Source organism: Papaver somniferum, chromosome 10, assembly GCF_003573695.1.
Source record: "Papaver somniferum cultivar HN1 chromosome 10, ASM357369v1, whole genome shotgun sequence".
Lineage (NCBI taxonomy): Eukaryota > Viridiplantae > Streptophyta > Magnoliopsida > Ranunculales > Papaveraceae > Papaver > Papaver somniferum.
In genome coordinates this window covers 121,672,051-121,690,662 of record NC_039367.1, presented here as the reverse complement: position 1 = coordinate 121,690,662, position 18,612 = coordinate 121,672,051, and the positions used below count along the sequence as shown (strand labels likewise).

General features: G+C 39.3%; 1 pseudogene; it reads right to left on the bottom strand.

Moving 5' to 3' along the window:
- Positions 1-1,776: 1,776 nt before the first annotated feature.
- Positions 1,777-18,198, bottom strand: LOC113317989 (annotated as a pseudogene).
- Between the last annotated feature and the right edge of the window lie 414 nt (positions 18,199-18,612).

Below are 18,612 nucleotides of genomic sequence, written 5' to 3'. Positions count from 1 at the left end.
ACAAAAACTAAATTTACACATTATTATTTGGTTTGGGGTTTTTGTCCCAATTTTATTTGAAACGGTTTTTATTTGGTAGAAATAATATGACCGGTTTTTTCTTATCACTAGTTTGTTCACCTAGGGGTTTTGTCACTAGTTTTATTTTGATATATGTAAACTTATTGATGGGTTTTTAATACTGAAAAATAAATAATTGGGCTAGAAATAATTTTCTCAATTTTCAAACGGAACATAAATATTGGAGAATATTTAATATTTTTCCTATCATACCAGGAAAGATTGCGATGAATCAGGTTTTCACACGAAACGCGGTTAAAATATAATTTTTGCTCAAAAACCAGGTGAAAATAATAAATTTACCCCTAAAACTACGGTGAAAATATAATTTTCATTCAAACCCAAGTGAAAAGAAAATATTTCACTCCAAAACTAGGGTGAAAATATAAATTTTCATTCATGATCCAGGTGAAAGGAAAATATTTCACTCGAAACTACGGTGAAAACATCAATTTTCATTTGAAACGAATATGGTGAAAAATATATTTTTCATTTGAAACAATGTGAAAAATGTAGAATATAATAATGATGATAAAATCACAAATTTCGTTACTCTATTAACTCCGTCTCCATAACTACTGGTTTGGTATCTCACTTTCCCTCCCTTTCAATAGTGGTTAGTTATAGACTTTCAGTATAATAATTTCTTTATAGTTTTCCTCTCCTGCACGTGATGGCTGTAAGAATTATAACTCTTCTTCGTATCCGTCCGATTCAAGGAAAAATCATGTTCTTGATGATGATATGCAGTGGAAGCTCTTCTTCTTCTATAGTATATAAAAGTTCCATGGCATCTGTATTGCTCACGAAAAACAGATTTAGTAGCACGTGAATCATAATATTAAAACCAACAAGGTTGCACTTTCATTCAACTTCTTATTGGCAGTTGAGATTAACAAGTCCAATAATGGACTTTCTTTTGATGAAAGAAATAAAGAACGAAGTAAAACTTTCTGTGAAAAATAAAATAAAAAAGAAAGTAAAAATCTTAAGAATAGAAGTGGAAGAAAGCTTACTCTTTGATTAAAACCGGAAATTATGTTGATGGACCGTTAAATAAGGTAACAAATTGACCGGAACTCATGTTGATGGACCGTTAAATAAGGTAACTAATCCACCGGAAGTCAGTATATAGCTTTTTTATTTTTTTATTATAATTATTAATGGGTAAGGTTAATTTAGTCCTCCATAAATGGTAAAAATCTAAACTCCATTTAAAACCACTAATCTTAGTCGTTAATTTTGTATTTTGGTGGGTTTACAGTTAAAGTTTAACTTTTGTAAGCCTAATTGGAATTATATCATCTGTATTTGATACTCCCTCCGTCCTAGTTTACTTGCCAAAATAGGATTTTGCAAAAACTTGAAACAAATTCAAATTACTTCCTCATACATCATCAATTTTTCAAATTACTTGTTTAATATACTAGTTTTTGTATCCTAATTTTTATTTCTTTCTTGATAATTAAATAATTTTAGTGGGAATATAGTAATTTCTTGGTACACTTTTGTTAAAAAAAAACTCAATTTTGACAAGTAAACTAGGACGGATGGAGTATTTAATTACTGAATTGATGTTTTGGAATGTTAACTTGTAAATATCTGCATTCTGCAAGGGTAACCAACTGTCTAATTAGAACCAAACACGCCACTGGAAATGAATTTCTGAAAGCTTAAACTTCAAAACCCAAGTTTTGCACAAAATGAGAGGTTAAGTTGAGAGCAGATACGAATTCATTCCGCTGCAAACCAAAAAATGGCTAAATTGCAATCCATACATGAAATTTAAGGGAGAGCTTGTAGATCAATAATTAAATAATCATTTCTAACATTTTCATTTATCTTTTGCTTTATCTTCCCTCGGCCACTTTTTAGCTTACACTACTCTTTCCATCATGCGTCCACTCTCTCCCCACTATACATTCAGTTTACTACACGGGCTAATAATCACACCCCACTATTTACACTGAAAACACGTATACACCGCTGCATTTCAACCAGCGAAACAGATCGACCGAACAATTAAATATGTCCGCCTGCTTTCAACAACCACAAGCTGGCTGGACTCCGAAAAGTAAACACTAATCTCGATCATCTTCCTTTGCCCACACAATCACGTAGGATAGATATAGCTCATTGGTAGTTTAAGTCCCCGTGTAAGTCTCACCATCAACAGCTTGTGGAAGGTTTTCTGAGTCCAAAATAGTGATTTCATGATTACAACTACAATTGGATCAGCTCCTTCGTATCGTTTCACTTATGTATCCTTTGCACACACAACATACAATCCTTTTCCTTCTTCTCGTCAAGGACCCAGGAAACCCAAGCAAGGTTTTACAGGGAGATTACCAAAGCTAGCTTGCCTCAACGGGTGGACTAAAGCTGCAATTATCAAACCACTGGCGATATTTATCATCAGTTGAGGAGGTCCAATTTTACCCCTGATTAGATGATACCCCCCTCACACTCTCATCAGGCAGAGTCCAAGAGATTAGGTGCCCAGCAGAATCCCCACTCAATAACTGCTTAAGGTTGTTGGTCAGATGAAGAGCCGTTGCAGGATGCTTATGGGACTTCAATACCTTGTGAAGGATTAATCGGTATTCTGGCTGTTTTTCACCGTCCCTGATTCCCAACCCTGTTCCACCAGTGCTTGTTGACTTGCTACTTCTGCTAGCTTCATCAGAGAAATGAGCCATTTGCCACACCTTCACGGCCCCACTCTGATGTCCTGTAACATACCAATTTGTGTCCTGCCAATCAGAGAATGTCACACTTGTCACTGAGAGGATAAAATCGGACGGAAGTTGGGAAGTGTTGACCACAGCAAGGCAGTCACCGTTGATGCTCCAGACCGAAAGCACAATTCCAGCTGCTGTCACAATTTCTCCAGTCAGATCATTCACATAGATTGCAGATATTGGTGCCGGGAATTCAGGGAGCTGCTTCACATATATCAAACTACTGAGATCCCACAAAATGACTGTGCAATCTTCTGAACCAGTCACTATGAGCATGTAAGGCTGACTGACATGGAGGCATGTGATCCTTGCTGTGTGGGCACAAAGGGCTCGCTCCAATTGTAAGTTACGGTAGTTGCGAGGTATGTCTTCGTTGATGTGCCAGACACAGACAACACCATCATCAGCACCAGTAACAAGGATCTGACCATCATGGCTTACTCCAGCGCACTGGATTTGGTTCCCTCCATGAAGACACTCATGAGTGGAAAGAAGCTTATCTTGATCATAGCTTATGAATCTCAAACTACGGTCTGGGAACCCCCATGCGACATACTTGTTATATGTCCTAGGTTTCAGCAAGTTATTTGGGCCAGACACAAGAATCCTCTCATGGAAAGTGGCAATTTGAGTTATTGAAGATGAAGATTTGCGGATTTCGTGAGGAACCAGATGGTTACAGTGCCTGAGTGGATGAGGGGGAACCTTCCTGTCAGACCGTCGCTTCACATGGGGTTTTTGAAATAACTGCTTTGGCGTCTGTCCGAAGTGGTTAATCTGTGCTAGAATTGAAGCCTTCATTGCAGGTTCGTCAATGGAGTCTATGTCCACACTCCCTTCATATGTGTAATGATAAAAGACATTGACTGCGTCTTCAGCCGCCTGTAAATTATTCAAGGTGAATTAGAATATAGAACAAAACTTTAAACTTTAAAGCAACAATGAGTTTGGGAAGGCCTCGAAATCCAAAAAAACTGTCCATTAGAAACAAGAAAATAATGCGGTTCATATGCTGGAATTTGAATGGTGGGAAAAAGACTCTTTCCACATACCTTTCCCCTTTGCTTATATCCAAAGATAAGGTCTATCCAGTGATGCAGATTTTCTGAAACATGCTCTGATTCAAGAGCTTCGCGGTGTTTCCTAATAAATTCTCTTGCACTACCTTTAGCCCATGGTGGCAAAATGACATTGTCAACCTACAAGGAAACACACACATATCATTCTCGGTTAAATGTTGAAGAGAGTGGTATTCAGATAACTTCGTGGGTAGATCAACTTAGAGGCTGATGTAGACAGAACAAACCTTCTCTCCTGATTGTTTTTCACCCAAGTTGAGATCAAACCGATTTTCCAGGAACTCGGGCATGTAAAAGAACTCTGGAATCAGTTCCTTCACATCAGATGTGTTACCCTTTCCAGCAGCACTAAACCATGTGTCCCTCACGCTGTTAAAAAGACGGTCTGCATGGTCAAATGAGCCACCTTGTAGCTTCTGGTTCTCTGTACTAAATGGTGGGAGACGAAGCAGATAGAACAGTACAATTCCAGCACTTGAATAATGTGAACCATAGTGGAATTTAGGAACATCTGGATCGTCCCAGCTTCCGTATCTGAAACAATAGAAGGAAAAGAACCTATTAGCAAAACTGTACATTAAGGAGAAAGGCTTGACATTAGCACATGAATAACTTTTCTTCATCTATATGTTCTTTCTAAAATTTGCGCGTATTGCCATACTTAATACGGCCACTTCAATATAATTTTCAGGAAGAAAAATATAGAAGAAAATGAAGTTATAATGAAAGAAAAGTGCGGGTTGGTATGAATTAGTACACCTTTTCTTAAATTCTTCCTCCCCCTCTGCTGTCTGGCATCCCATTGGTTTGTCAAGCTTGCGAAATGTATTAGGATCAGATAAATCCAAAGTTTCGCTCTCATAGTCTGCAAGAACCCATGGGTATACTGGATATTGAGTAAGATCGCTGTATCCACGTCCTGCAAGAGTATTGAGGTGCATGAGGTACTGGAAATTGCTAATTTCTCCATTTTGCCACCTCTTGGAGAAGGATTTGGCCATTATTCTGAAAAGGCGGCTTCCCTCACTCCCTTCTGGCTTTGATGACCCAGAAATGGTAGTATCCAACCTGTTGCAGAAAATCATAAAAGGATATATTGCGGAATTAGGTTAAATTTCAATGTACATAAAGATAAAGGTTACTGGAGAGTTGACACGTACATGCTATTTCTTGGCAGATTCATGGCAACCAGATTTTTGAAAACTTCCTCTCTCTCTTTTTTGTGGAAAACAAGAAGATCGTTGCATCCATCCATACTAAATATCTCAACAGCAACAGGACGCAACTGATAATCACGCTTTAAAATTTCATGAATACTGTCAAGCTTCCACATACGCCAAGGATGAGGCAGATTACCACTCGCACACACTTTCTCCTTTCCCCATGCACCACCATTGTAAGCCCATGCCCTTCCTCCAACCAAAGATTTACCTGTTGCGTCCCAAGAAGAAGAGGGGGATTTCAATTGAAAATCTGAACTGCCACCAACATCTTTCATCACACCCAAAGCTTGATCAATCACAGAGAGTTCATCTTCAAATGCCTTTTCGCATATGCATCCAGAGTCATCAATGTAAAAATTCTCAATAATATACAAACAAAGCTCCCCTATGAGAAATATGCCGTCATGCTTGTCAAGACCTATAACTCGCTCACAGTTATATCTGAATCTAATCTTTTCATGAGGTTCCAGATATGGTCTAATTAAATATTCCCCATTATCAGTCAGTTCCTTATCCAAATTCTCCTCCGACTCTTCAATCTCATCAGTTTTAATAAAAGAAGACTGAACAGGGGAACCTACTTCAGATTTTGCATGTATGCTATCAGTTATGGGGATAGAAACTGCACTAGACTTGCCATTAAACTCTAGAGCAGAATGAAGACTTGCTTCATTAATACTGCTTGCTCTGTCATCATTCCACCCTAACTTAGCAGAGGCGGCATCTCCCTCATTAGCGTTATTTGCATCTTTGAAAAAGGACTCGTTGTAATCACCACCGTCGAAGCACTTCTTTTTGGTACCTTGAGATAAAAGATGGAAAAATGAGTCGGAATCAGTTTCAGAAGCGTCCAGAATGTTTTCATTTTTCCCTTTTGAGAGCTCAGTGTCCCTCGATTCAAACCAGCCGTCAAGTACATTCTGAATGGTATCAATTTTCAATTTTGAGCGCTCAAGCTTTTTGCGCATTCTATAAGGCCCTTCGATAGGACAGAGTTGCCACTCTGGTTCCTCACTAGCAGTGGACTTCCGCATAGGGAATATCCCTCGCTCGTGTACAAGTTGTTGAAGGTGGGTTTGCCACTCACTCTCCGCATGCATGACCCAACCGTATTTATCCTGACGGATTACTCTAACTCAGTAGACATCTCATCACGGACCAACTCAAGTGCGTATCTACGCTCATTTGTTTGCTCCCAGTGTCTTGAATCGACTTTTGAATTTTCAAGAGATCTCCTGTTCATTTCTTTCCTTCGACGGTCTTCCATGCCCTTTATCCTCACCCCGGGAAATTTCGATGAACCAGCGATATACTGCACCCACATAATGGCGGCACAACTCTCCAACACTCTGTTAATCATTTGTTCTGCACTCTGAAACCATTCAAAGAATAATGATAGACTTCCTGTTAATAATTTGTCAAACCCACCATGCAATACATCCAAATGTTGGCCTTGGTTTGCTTTAGAAACAAGCAACTCTTCCAGCGCAGCCCTGCGATGAACCAATAGATACTTAATAATATCCACTGCCATGTTCTGTGCAGCCCGTCTTTGGTCGTGAAGAAGAGAAAGTAAGCTTATGCAAAGGCAACAATTCAGATCAGTATCGACATTACTGGGACAAAATATAATCCGTTTATGAGCAACCAATAACTGTAAGAGAGTGGTAACATCTCTTCGATTCTTCTTCATTGCAAGTGTTAGAAGCCAAACTCTTCTTAGGTTCCACCTGCAACCCTAGGCGTGCAAGCAGGCTCTCCTCACCAAGAGTGATCAAGAATGATGGTAAGAAACAATACATTATCATACGGTTTGTATTTTTCAGAAGTGCATGCACATATGTATCAAGCTGCTTGATGCCTCTCGTAAGAGACAGAAGACTCTTTCCAGATGGAGCTGCTTCTTCAACACGACCATCTTTATTAGCCAACTGTAACATGGATAACAAAAAATCTAGAGTTCCCAGCACAGCAACTGGCTTAGGGAAGGCACCCATGTAAACACGATCCACAATCACCCAACACAAGTGATCCAAATTTGGAGACCACCGAGTCTTATCTAGCTTTTTATCATCTTCCTCATCATCTCGCAAGAGACGTCTTTCAAGGAAGTTCATTAGCTTACCAAGACAGAGACCCTGAAACACTAATGCAGAATCTGGATCCACATGGAGAGGAATAGTCTCCAGAATGCTCTCAATAACCTGAACTGCTTTAATCTGCTCTGCCACAATGTCAGCAAGAACTTCCGCCAAGAAATCTAAAATAGCAGTAGCTCCTGCAGAACATGGACCCCCACCATAACCAGAATCATCGATTTCAAGTAAAAGCTTAGAATTGACAGCGAAAGACGTGTTTCCAGATGCCAACCCTTGCGAACTGGACTTTAAATCCTGAGTTACATCATATTGATATCCAGATACAGAAGATCCCATTGATGGAGTAGCAACTGATTGAGATTTCACTTCCTTACTGACAGAGCTGCCGAGCCAAGATGTCAAGGCAAGCATTGGGGATGGTGAGGGAGACAGTGGGATTTTTGAAGTAGAATTCTCAGACAAAGCAGGAGACATGGGAAGATTAAAAGACATCGAACTTGATGATTCTGCAACATGAATAGCATATGGTGTACCATTAGCATTAGAGAACTTAGATTCATCAGCACCAGAAGCAACCCTAGATATCTGATCAAGGGTTTCGGCATTAAAACCTTTAACAGCAAGGACATCAATTCCTAATTTTGGCTTGCCGGACTCCTTCTGTGATAAAGTAGCTGTGTCCTCCGATTTATGAGGCACCATATAGTTCTGAGGCCCAAGTACATCGTCAGAGCTAGTACTTGCTTGACCCTGAGGAAAACTTCCGGCACTTATCGAAGTCTTACCAGACTGTTCCTGTTCATGAGGCAAGCTGGAGAATGTATTTTGTGAACTGTGGGTATCATCAGAATCATTTAGGTTCTTTTCTTCGGTTTTATACGAGAGATCTTTGGCCATCTTTACTGCATAAGCCGCCCTGCAAGACACACAATAGTCTGCTCAGAGAAATAAATAACTAAGAGAATCGACGAGATTCGACCAAAGCCCTAAGATGATATCATGCCAGTAATAGCAAAAGAATCCTTTCAAACCTTGCACAAGAAAAATATAATTCCACACAGCTTTCAAGAAACTCCGCTCGTCGACACACAGCAGAGAAAGGAGGGCACATTTTCGCTAGATCAACCATAAACCTGAGGATAGCAGTTGCAGCAGCAGGTGCTGCAGCTTCCCCACCCATTAGGCGCGCTGCATATGTTTTATGCATTAGAGCTTCCCCCTGAAGCTCTCCTGCCATATCAGTTGTACCTTCAGCAAGCTCCGCTACAAGACTAGCAGCAACCTGGGAAAGGTTACCAGTTTGATGGGCAAGCATTGACTGCATGGTCAGCCTATCAAACGTGGATTTTGCCATGGCAATTACAGGCTCCAACAACTCAACAAACTTCAATTCCCCTGAGTTTCCAGTGCTTGGCATAAGAGCATGAAAATCTAGCATGCGAACTTCAGGTAATCTCGGATAAACAGGTTTGCCAAATATTAAACAGAAGAGGATGTAGTACACTTCCGGCGAATCGTAGAAGCTAGGCAGTACACGGTCAAACCTTGGTAACCCCCACCAGTGCGGAATTTAAGTGAAAATGTAGGTGAAGATGCAAGACAAACACCAAGAAGAATCATGATCCATCTCATACTGGTTGGATGAACAGCTTCATCGAGAAAATATGCTATCAACTTGGTGATGAAACTAGCTTATGCCACTGTTCTGACATCTCTTCCGTGTCTATGGTCATTTGTAAGTCAATAAGCATCTCAAGTAACATATTCCGTACAATTACATGCTTCCCCATCGACTCTCTCTGGATCTGACGACGCGGTGACACTTTAGGCGGTTCAAATGTCATGATAACAAACTTGACAACCTGTTCCAGTTCGGAACCAAAAATCCATCTTCTAAGATAACCCCAAGCAATACAACCAGCTTCTCCAAAACGGGTACTTCCACATCGCCCCTTTGCAGAGTTACTAACAGATGTTGGACAAGGTTGATTCGCCGTAATACTGTAAGATTATGATTCCTGTACCAATGCATAGACACCAGACGCTCAAGAAACCCTAGAAGAGCAATTTGAATTGAAACAGGGGTCAATACCCACAAGTCCAGTCTAGCAAGACATGCTTAACCATATCCGAATTTGACAATACAATGCAGTTAGATGTCTCAGCCGGTATATCATTATTTTCAAGCTCTGAAATATGACTAAGAGAATCTTTTTGCACAGAAAAATCGTCCATATCTCCATGAGATCCGACTGAAGATAGCTCATCGGGAAATTTTGATAAACTAAGATCCTCGTAGTAGGGTTCGCGAATACCACCAAGGGGAAGCTATTGCTTGAATTTCGTGCATCTTCTGAGGCTCTGAAACAGAAGCCTCACACGCAGCAATCTTGAAAAAGATCTCAAGAGACTGCATGTCGAACAAGCCCATTTTACGATGCAAGAAGAGGGCCAGCAAATGGTATCCTCTGTAAGCTTGCATGTCTCGTACATTCTCGGGACTCTGATGAAGTGCACCAGCTAATAATGCCAGGGCCATGTGCAGCATATCCCTGGTTTCGGCTGCTTCAACAAGAGCCAAGACTACAGCCATCCCACCAACTGTACGTATGCTATCCCCAAGTACGCGTTGCTTAAATATAAATATCCCCATGAAGACGGCCAAAACGAGGAATGCCTAGAAATCAAAGCAGAAGCTATAATCAGGAACCTATACTGCTTTTAAGTATAAACCTACATGTTCGAAAAGTTGATCAATAATGCGAAAACAAGATTGATGTTAACTTGGACACTCACCACCAATGGAGAGGCAGCAGCAGACATCGGATCAACTAGATTAACAATCGATAAGGTGCCATTTGCTCGAACAGCTTCTAATGATGTTCCATCAAATGCAAATATAAGCTTCTTACCGGAGAGCTGCATAGAGAGGTTTCCAAGTCTTTCTAAATCCCAAACAATACCGCTGCCATCTGCCTTTGGAATCACTTGTCGTCCAGCACTATCAACCTTTTGGACATTAGATGGAAAAGGCGACTCAGAATCCAATGAATCTAAGATGGCCATACTACCACCACCACAAGCCTGGTTAGGAACAAATCGAAGAAGATCTGTATCTTGAAAGAGACCTCTATATCCTCTTCCAAGAATATACATGAAGCAGATGCTGCCTGATGAGAGCACCTCCTCAAAAAGATAACAGCAACGAAGTCTCCATGATAATTCACTACTACACGAGCAAGAAGACGGTGTCCCAATGGTTACTTGCAATGATTTTCCGGTCGGAGATGGTGAATATCCCAGCTTTCCTGTATGTTTCAGCTTTCCATTAAGATAGACATATGCTACGCTGGCTTGGAATAGTCCAGCTAAGGCACTAGGTTTACTATGAACAATGGCAAGGTGATACCATTTTCCCTCCTCCAACTCTAACCCCGAAAAGGACAAAGATGAAGATTGCTGGTAGCAAGAGTTAGAACACCATCATCCTGAAGATAAAGTTCTGCATAGAATGCATTTCCATCACCGACAGCACCAACTGAAAAGATCCGCAAAATTTGTCCCTTTGACTGTTGTTTACTAGAGGTGCTCCTCCTCTTAGAAGGTCCGGCCTTCGAAGCTGGTTCAGTTTCCTTTCCTAGAGCTTTTAGGAAATTTCTATACTGAAACCAACAGACAAAAGAATAACCAGCAGCAGGAGGCCATGATCTTTCCCCCAAAGATACCTGAACACAGGCATGTCCAAGCTTGCTCATATTCATCTCCAAGCATGGTGCTAGTGACACATTGTCCGAGGCCATATCTTCCGACTGAACTAACCTCTCCATCATATCAACAAGGACGTGACCTGGATTCAACCTAATTTGCAATATGCATCTAAGTAGCACTCGGAGCTCTGCTGATGATAACCTATTATGCGTAAACAAAAATTTCAGTCACAATCTGTTTGAATAACAAAAAAAACATTTGAAAGATAGACCTCTTTAAATAACAAAAAAAAAAAATTTAGTCATAATCCAACCTGTATGCCCCAAGCACTTCCACAATTTTCAATGCATGGACAAGCAATGGTGATGAACCCGATAGAAATGGGTGAATGATCTCCAGGAGAAGTCCCACACAACCTAAATTATAAGCACGTCGAAATTGATAAGCAAACTAACAAAAGATAATAAAGAAATAATTATCAGAAAGGATATTTACATTACATCGCACCTATAGAAGTCAAATTTTCCTGGTTAAAGGAGCCCCCCTGTGAAAGCTTTTCGATGAAGCTTAGCACTTGTAACTGAACTTTTGGGGTGAAACTTAATAAAGAACGAATCAGCAACGCAATGGCACCGGAATTGTACACTCGTTCTTTGCTAGGACTAAAAGACCCCGATGTGGCACTCAAAAGAAAATTAGCTGCCGCAGATTCACTCGGATCCAGTGGCAAGGCACTCTCATCTGTCAATGTACAGGATGGTGGAAGAACTATTTCGAGTGCAAGTTCCAACAATAATTGGATAACTTGTTTCTCACAATCAACACAAAGCAAGCCAGACTCAGACAAAAGATCGTGAAAGGTCTGAGACGATATGATTGTATGTAGCCTTGCCCGGTTTACAGCATTTCCACACACTCCAACTGTCATAACGCGCAACAAATATGTAAAAACTTTCATGTGAGACAATAAGGATTTACCATCTGCATGTCCCTCATCACTTTGAAAACTATGAAGAGTAGTTAACAGAAGAGAGAATCCAGTAGCTTCCCCAAAGACCCTTTGAGCTGAGTTATTAACTCCTAAGATGCGCCATAAAGCCCCTAAAGTGTCAGATTTGGCCTCACTATGCAGCTGGTATTGAGATCCCGAAACACTTGAAACCATCCCGCTTTGTAGAAGTTCAACTAGTGCACCCAATTCTTCTGAATGAGCCTGAAACAATTCAGTTATTCTAGTGAGCAGATAGTATATTTCATTAATGTAAAACGAATAGGCATGTGGGTGGTTTTTATCACAACGAATTATAACTATCTATGTAAGTAAGATGGGAAACCCTTAGAAAATTGTATATCCAGCACTAACCAAAAGTTGAAAATGAACAAACAGACCTGTGGTACATCTTCAATAATCAAACATGATAAAGTACGAAGGACCCCTGAACGGTGAACATCAGAGACCAAAAATGGGAGCACATTGGTAACACCATTAGATAACCGGAACGCTGATTGATTGGCCTCAGCTTTCTTTAGCAAGGTAACCATGCAATCCCATGAAATAGAAATTGTATCCTCAACTTCAAAAAGAGGAAATTTTCCAGAACCGGATTCCAAGAGTTTAGGTGAAGAAATGATGGCATTTTTACTATCCATGTGTTTCTTAAAGCTGCTTGAATTGGTCTTCCTCTCAGGTTCACTGAAGGTTTTACTCTGTTGCTCTAAACCTGACAAAATTTTGTGTTGCTTCAAGTCATCTAACAGAACTTCCAGAACGCCAACTTCCCGAAGAACCTTCTTATACTGCTGATCAAATGATAATAATTTCACGAAGAAGGAGAGGATGGTGCGCTTCAAATCAGATGTTATCGGTTGCTGTAGTAAGCAGCAAAGGGAAAGCAATTCTTGCTCAGGAACACAATTCACAACAGTTACAGCATATTCTAGAATTTTCAGAATTATATCCTGTAATGAAGAAGGAAAGCCTGACATGTTCAAGATGAAGAGAGGCACTGTTCGTAATTGTTGACACAACTTGTAGTTCTCGATATGACTTGAAAATAGCTTGAACATTCTATTTAATACTTCAGCCTGCACATCTATGCTATCAACCTTAAGAAATATGTCCTGCAACATCTGGATTGCTTCAAGATCTTTGACTTTGGCACTGTCCTTCTCCCAGCTTTCATCTCCAAGCCTATCAGCAGATAGTGTATGACTTCTTCCATGGGCGCCAGCCTTGTTATGAGTAGATTTGGACCCTTTGCTTCCCATCATCTCAATGGGACCTGTTTGTGAGAGATTAACAAGAACATCAAGCAACCTGGACAGCGAGGGAGAAAGCTGTTGCGGTGAGGTGTCCACTCTGACTGTGGAATCTTGTTTAGCAACATTATGTGATGTATGTGAACTATCTGGAACAGAAGTTGCCTCAGAAGAACGCTTGGAATTTGAATACTGAATGCCTTGGGTTTTTTTCTGCAATCCTGATAGTATCAAGGCAAACTGAACAAGATATTGATAGCCATGGGCGTTGTGTATATCCTCCCTGAGGCTGATCCCCCCAGCTTCTAAGAATCAATATGAAGGATAAGGAAATCAGTGACAGCCCAGATTGAGACTGAAGCGCCAAAGGCCCACTATAAATGCAACAAACACTAGATCAAAAGAGAGTGGATATTTACCAGATCTGTATGACAATTCTACACATTCAAGCAACAAGTCCACAATACCCATAGTGTAAGCAGAGTCTCCAGTCTCAGGTGTGAAATCCTTGACAGCCGTTAAAAGAACTTTTACCTAGAAAGGATACCAGCAACACTAATTAGATCATAATAGTTGAAACAGACAAACAACACCATCGATCAACTGAAACCAAAGCATAAAGGTTTGATGTATAGACGTTTATTTAACGATAAAGTGATAACATAAGGTTTGAATAATTCCCATAATATTAAGCTGATATATTGGAAATGGCCACATGCGATCTGTATAGAATGATAACATAAAATTCAAAGTAACTCACACCCAAAGGGTGGATGGCAGTTGTTTATAGTGATCAGCAATTCACATCAGAGTATGAATATACACATTTTTTAACCATATATTTGGTTTCTATCCATAAGAAACGGATAACTAAGGTGTTCATCCAGAAACTGAAGAAAAAAATTCCGAAAATGTGACAGCATACCAAGTGATGTTTGCGTATATATTTTGCTGTGCTTCCATTATCATTGACCAAAAGAAGACTGACTATCTGTAAATGAATGGAAAGGTCATTACAATCCTGTTATTATCCATTAAAGGATCTGCCATCAAGCATAAATTTCTTTTGTATATTAGCAATGTAAAATGGAGATAGAATTCTTTATTGCACTTCCCTAGTAGAAACACATGTACTACTTACCTGCATGGCATGTCGATGGAGCTGAATGGTATGCAATGGCACAATACCCTCCCTGAATCGAGCAAAAACAGTAAGAGACCCGGTTGCAACCATCTGAAATAATAATTGAAGTGATTCATCTTCAATCAAACTCTGGGCAGCTGAAGGATGGCTTGCCAGTGCTTTCATGATATGAACTACACTTGCCTCTACCTGAATATAATCAAAGATCCAGTACAACCCAGTAAACGTTCTATTTCTGTCATTTACCTCATTAAGGGAAATTTATAAAATTCAGAGTCCATGTTATAAAAGCACACTACCTCAAGCCGGCGGACCTTGTTGCCATCCCCATCATGGGGGTTTTCCAGTAAATTCGGCTGTTCTGCATCAGTTGTCAGCTGCCTTTCACTGGTCCCAAAAGGGACCAAAAGCGCACTAAGAATATGTATGAGACAGCAGAGAATGCCAGAGTCGAGCAAAGATTGTTTGTCAGTGGGCTGTGAACAATAAAAGATATTCTTAGTTTGGTTTCAGGATATGAGGAAGACGCATAATTTCAAAATAAATGAGGAAACAATGAAATGGAGAGAATATTGCTTGGATTAGAATTACATCCTACTTAAACACAATAACAAAGCACATGGCCCATAGACATATTGAAGAGAACAAAACTTACCCCAGATACAAGGACTTCTACGGCATATAATAAATTTGCACCATGACTTAAACCGTCCTGCACAAGACACATGTACATTGCGTTAGATCATGCTTCAGAGATTGAAAAAAAATTGACATGCAGCCATCAAACGACGGACCTTGGTGACTTCTGAAAAAAATCCTATGACTTTTACAACATCCAATGACCTTGTCTTGCTTGCAATTTTCAACTTTTCAATATCTGTTACAAAGGCTCTTCCCACAACAAAGGAGAATATATGGGCTTCGACTAACCTGCAGATTGCAGAAGTTAAATATTCAATCAATTTGCACATGGGAGCACATAACTCTCAGAAAAAGCTAAAAAGACACAAAAGTAAGACTTCCAGAACTCTTGAAATTTGTACATAAAAACCTTTTCATCTCTCCCCCTTCTAGCCAAGGGCTGCTTGCCTAGAAGGTTTAACTGTTTACGACCTCATCCATTACCAAGAGGCGTGAACATATGTAATAACACAGACAATTAAAAGGTGGTTTAATACATCAATCTCAGTTTATACCTTGATCAGTTGAAGAAGAATTGTTACAAAAATAGACCAGAATGGTTCAAAATGGTAGTAGCGGAGTATAGTTATTTGAACAGTAAAATTTTCAGTAAATGGGAAAATATATTTCCTAGAAATAGTGATAGAACACAAAGTCAGCGGACATAAGACAAAGCAACAAAATTACAAAGAGGAAAGAAAGAGCACCTACATGGTAACTAATTGTGCTATATTTGCATTTTGCCTTACTAATCTACAGAAACTATCTACAGCCATGTTCAATGCCACTTCTTTCTCCTGCGCAGAAGAATTGTACACGCATTAGCATTTATAAAATTGGCAGTAAGAAACCGATTATAATTAAATATATATAACCAGACACTTGAGAATAGGACAAGACGGATATAGCATAAAACGAGAACCTTTTCAGAGCTGGACGACCGGAATTCCTCCCAAAATCTCTTGAATTCCAATTCCAATTCCAATTCATGTTTGTCTCTACTTTAACAAACAGAAAACAAGTGTCAGTATGGATATTTATGCCACAACTTCCATTTTGCACCAAATTATTAAATACCTAATAAACATTTGAATTTATAACAGTTTATACATAAAAAAATAATAGAGTCTCAAGAACATTAGTGTGTAAGATATTAAGAGAAGCGAACCTAAATCATTTTCTTTTTTTAAGCTTGCTAATAAATACCATGTAAATCCAAGTGTTCCCTTCTCAAGTAGGTATTAAGGGGGTCAAGTACTAGCAACCATTACTTGTTTGAACATGATTAATACTCAGCTGCTCATTCAAGCATAAATGTATAGAATTTCATAAGCTATTGTGAACTCACCAGTGATATTATTGACTCTCAACCTACATTTAAGTTACATGTTAAAACTAAGCAACTCCAATGTGATCCCAAATAATTAATCTTAGGTCTTGCAAGTGAATTGTCACTGAAACTGGGTATAAGGTTATAAGTTGAGGTATCCAACTGATTCTGGTAAAAAAATTGTTGGTCAACTTATAACATCAACTCTCATGTTTAAAGTTTAACAATAATGCACATGCAGGCCAGGGATCTTCGTTAGCAAAAATATATTCTCAGGCATCCAAACCCTTGTCCCACAGTACACCCGTTCTTGAGCTCATGACACATGAGATGACAAAGGCTTTAGCATAGGCACAGAGCTGTGGTAATCATATGGCTATCAACAATAACTTTGTGCACCCACGGTGCAATACCATCTCTGGTGACTAAGTTCAAGAAAATTGGCAGTGCCAATTCAGCAACGAAATGTATCAACTTAGATTCCAATAACTTGCAACAGCATCCTCGGTAAGAGGAGGTGCACAGGATAACAGTAACCTGAAAGGGGTGACGATGGTATTGATGCGTTGTCAGTAAACCCTTGCATGTAAACTTAATATTAAAAGCTGGTGAGCTAATGGTACCAAGGCTTCATGAAGAACCCACAGCATACCCAGCTAGCATGCATAGATTGTTTGATGTCATAAGAACAAAGAGCACAAATGAACATGGCAAGCTGCCCAAGTCCCACTATTATATATAAACACTAAATTTGAAGGCCTACTCTTACAAGGTCATGTTTTGACTTCGTCTGATTTATTCAAATCCTCTATGTGAAATAAGAAAAGGTTGACAAATATGAAATACGAGAAACTCTTCCATCCACCATCAAGTACATTGTCACTGTCGAGACAAAGAGACAAAGCACGTATCTTTACACATAACCAAAATGAGTCATTCCCGTTCTGGCATACCACAATATACCGGCACTTTTCTTAGTGTGTTTACCGGTTTTGGCACAATGCAGTGTTACCAACATTTTGCTAAGAACTATTAAAACGTTCCTAGAAAATTCACCATCACACTCTTCTCGTTTTAAACATCTAAATAACCAAATGATGACACATTTACTTCAATTCTCAAAAAAAAAAAAAAAAAAAAAAAAAAAATCCCATCAGAAAAATCACACATATGCTTCTCAGTGTTAAGAGACGAATGATCAAACCTTGAAGGGGAAGCAGAAGAAAAATCATGTTGATATCTAGCAGATGAAGATGTTGAAGCTGGTGATTCAGCAGCAGAAGGAGAAGGTGAAGATGAAGCAGAAGAAGGAGATGGAGATAATCCAACCTTTTCTTTTATGTCCTTAAGCAATGTAACCCATTTCATTGTAATAATAACATCAATAGAATTTCAAAATCACATAAAATAGTGTCTTCATCAGTAAGTGCTCCTCCTCTTACAATCCATCCCTAGACCAGATCCTTCCTAGACAAAATGATCTAGAAGGATCTCAATCCTTACACAATCACCAATTCCTGATTTTCCCCTCAAACGTACACCAAAATCTATATGCCAATGAAGAAAAATCCAAGAAAATCAAAATAATTTAAAACAATCGATCTAGGTTGAAAATGAGAAGCATCAATCGATTAAGCAAAAGAAGCAGATCGATCAAGTACAAATGAAGAATTCAAGATCTGATCTGTATGTTGTGTGATTTCTTGAGCTGATTGTGTGTGCTGTGCCCTAGAAATGGCAGATTTTGAGTTTATTTCTTTCTTCTGCTAAGAAAAACGCGGACTTCTGTTGAGAAAGAAAGGCGGAGACGATGAAGAAGAAAAGAACAGACAAAGGAAGGGGGAGGGGAACTAAGAGGTCTTTTTTTTCTCTCTGATTTCGGACGGCTTAATCCCGGTTGTTTCGCGCTTTTCTATATCCTACTATACTCCCTTTATGATTTGCCATGTCAGCATGAAATCTACGTTTGGAGTTATGACATGTGGCGGATTTTATCTTACGGACACCAACAGACGTGCTTTCCTCTTTCGTTCTTATTTTTTTTTTGAAAGAGCTTTCGTTCTTATTTGTTTTGTCTGAATTTGATTTTTGATTTCTCTCTCTAATCTAAGGACATGTTGTTTTTTAATGTCTTTTAAGACAAACAAAGTCGTTCGATTAATGGGTTTAACGCTTTTGTTAATCTTCTGCTCCCTTCACTTTTTAATAGAGTGGTTTGTTTTTAGAGAAAATTAAGGATTAAGAGAACTAATCATTGAAAGTGGTCATCATGACATTTGTCAATAAAA